The sequence below is a fragment of the Chelonia mydas genome, chromosome 25, assembly GCF_015237465.2.
Source record: "Chelonia mydas isolate rCheMyd1 chromosome 25, rCheMyd1.pri.v2, whole genome shotgun sequence".
Taxonomy (NCBI): domain Eukaryota; kingdom Metazoa; phylum Chordata; order Testudines; family Cheloniidae; genus Chelonia; species Chelonia mydas.
In genome coordinates this window covers 8,404,929-8,407,792 of record NC_057858.1, presented here as the reverse complement: position 1 = coordinate 8,407,792, position 2,864 = coordinate 8,404,929, and positions in this window count along the sequence as shown.

The window sequence follows — 2,864 nt, the reverse complement described above, 5'->3', positions numbered from 1 at the left end:
AAGGCGAAGTCGGGGGAGGGGGGGGTTGACGGAGCCGCCAGCCAATAGCAGCGCTGGGCTGGCTACAAAGTAGCCAATGGGGCCCGGGGAAAGGGGCGGGCGGCAGCTGGGGTTTGATATGGGGTGGGGGGAGAAGCTGCCCCCCGCCCCGAACAGGCTCCTTGGTTCCCTGCCCAGCCAGGGGAGCCTCTGGCCGGGCGCTGGCACCCGGCAGGGCCCCTGCCCCCGCCGAGTTAAGTGCTGGAGCTGGGGGAGCAGCTTGAAGCGGCTCCCCATCACTGGGTTTGCAGGTTGGTGCGATGACTCGCAGCCCCCCCACTAGGCAAATGGTTCCAATCCTGCACCCCGGTCTGCAGATGCAGCCAGGGTCACAGAATCATAGAATATCAGGGTTGGAAGGGACCTCAGGAGGTCATCTAGTCCAACCCCCTGCTCGAAGCGGGACCAATCCCCCAATTTTTGCCCCAGATCCCTAAATGGCCCTCTCAAGGATTGAGCTCACAACCCTGGGTTTAGCAGGCCAATGCTCAAACCACTGAGCTATCTGACCCCCTCCCCCCCCCTCCGCCAAAGCCTTGGCCTCTTTTGTCTCCCAGGCTTTCCCTCGCTCTTTCCTCTGGCTTTATTGCCCTGTTTTGTTTCCGCCAGCAACTCCGGAGGCTCTTGGCAGCTCCCTGGCCCATCCCGGGACCCACCCTCCCCTGGAAGCGGCGTAGGCTGCAATAATAAGAGTAATTACCAGCCGTGAGCCTGCTCAGCCCTCAGTCTCACCGTGGCTCAATGGGGCCCCAGCAACAGCTCTTAGCTGGAGAGAGAAGGGTCATTATCCCCGTTTCACAGATGGGGAAACCGAGAGACAGAAAGTCACCTGCCTTGCTGTGAGTCAGTGGCAGGAGCCACACCCAGGAGTCTTAATTGTTACTCGCCCTCTCCAACCACTAGATTACATTGGGACGGGTTCGGTCAGGCAGACCCCTTGGGACTGTCACCTAATGTGCTGAGATTACCTCTGAGCCTGTTTTCTCTGCTAGTTTCGGACTTCAGAACCCTGGCTTGTTGAGCCAGCCGGCTGCAATACAGACCCAGGGTCCAAACCACCACCCCAAAGCTGCAGACTTAACTGAAAACAGCTCAGCAAGTACTCCTGTCTCCAGCACCCAGACACCCAGCTCCCAAGGGGATCCAAACCCCAAATAAATCCATTTTACTCTATATAAAATTTACAGGGTAAACTCATAAGTTGTCCACCCTCTATAACGCTGATACAGAGATATGCACAGCTGTTTGCTCCCCCAGGTATTAATCACTTACTCTGGGTCAATTAATAAACAAAAGTGATTTTATTAAGTATAAAAAGTAGGATTTAAGTGGTTCCAAGTAATAACAGACAGAACAAAGTACATGACCAAGCAAAATTAAACAAAACACGCAAATCTAAGCCTAATACATTAAGAAACTGAATACAAATAAAATCTGACCCTCAGAGATGTTCCAATAAGCTTCTTTCACAGACTAGACTCCTTCCTAGTCTGGGCCCAATCCTTTCCCCTTCAGTCCTTGTTAGTTTCAGCTCAGGTGATAACTAGAGGATTTCTCATGACTGGCGTCCACCTTTGTTCTGTTCCATCCCCTTTTATATCTTTGGCACAAGGCGGGAATCCTTTGTCTCTCTCTGGGTTCCCACCCCTCCTTTTAAATGGAAAAGCACCAGGTTTAAGATGGATTCCAGGATTGTGTGACATGTTCCCATGTCCTGTGAGACTTCATTACCCACTGGTTGGCACACACATATACAGGAAGGCTACAAGTAAACAGAGCCATCTACAGTCAGTTTTCCTGGTTAATGGGAGCCATCAAGATTCTAGACTGCCATGAATGGCCCACACTTTGCATAATTACAATAGGACCTCAGAGTTATGCTACATAACCCTAGTTTCAGATACAAGACTGACACATTCATACAAATAGGATGACCACACTCAGTAGATTATAAGCTTTGTAATGATACCTTACAAGAGACCTTTTGCATAAAGCATATTCCAGTTACATCATATTTACACTCATAAAGATATTTTTATAAAGCATATGGAGTGCAACGTCACAGAGCTGGGAATAGGACCCAGGAGTCCTGATGCCCATCCCCCGCCCCGCTCTAACCACTGGGTGCTCTAGCTTGCACTTTATTTCAAACAGCCACCTATGGGCCCTGGGATGCAGACAATAGCCATCAGGCAGTATACCTGGCCATACCCTGATCCCTCCAATCCATCCACCAGTGCCAGGGGCTGGAAGCAGGGTAGGGCCCTTATGCCAGTTCTAAGCTGGCCAAGGAGGCCCTGTGCACAGGGGGCCATTTCTGCCCCCTTTAAGGCCACTTTATACTGCCAGGGGGCTAAAAGCATGAGTTGCTACGGCTTGAGCTAAATGACCCAGACTTAGGGGATGTCTACACTGCAATCATGGGGCACAGGTGATGGAACCCCCTGGCTTGAAGTAGTTTCCATTCTATACAGGGTTTACAGTTTGCTTCAATGGCTCAAAGCACCCCTGTCATGGGGCATGCTTGCATTTCAAGCAGACGTATCCAAGCTAGTGTAGGTCCTGGAGCTGTGAAAATGCAGCTGCATGGCAAAGGTTGGACAAGCCCACCCAGAGCCCTGGGGTCTTGCTCTGGTGGTTAGCCCATGCTGAAGCCAGCACTGATGCGGCTTCACTGCTCTGGAACCTGATCTAGTTAGATTTGAAAGCTAGCTCAGGTATGTCAGCTCGAGCGGCCGTCACCCCGCAATTGCAATGTAGTCAGTCCCTCAGCTGGGTGAAGCAGCAGTCTTCTGTGGACTGGCCATTACAGGGAGACAAACATC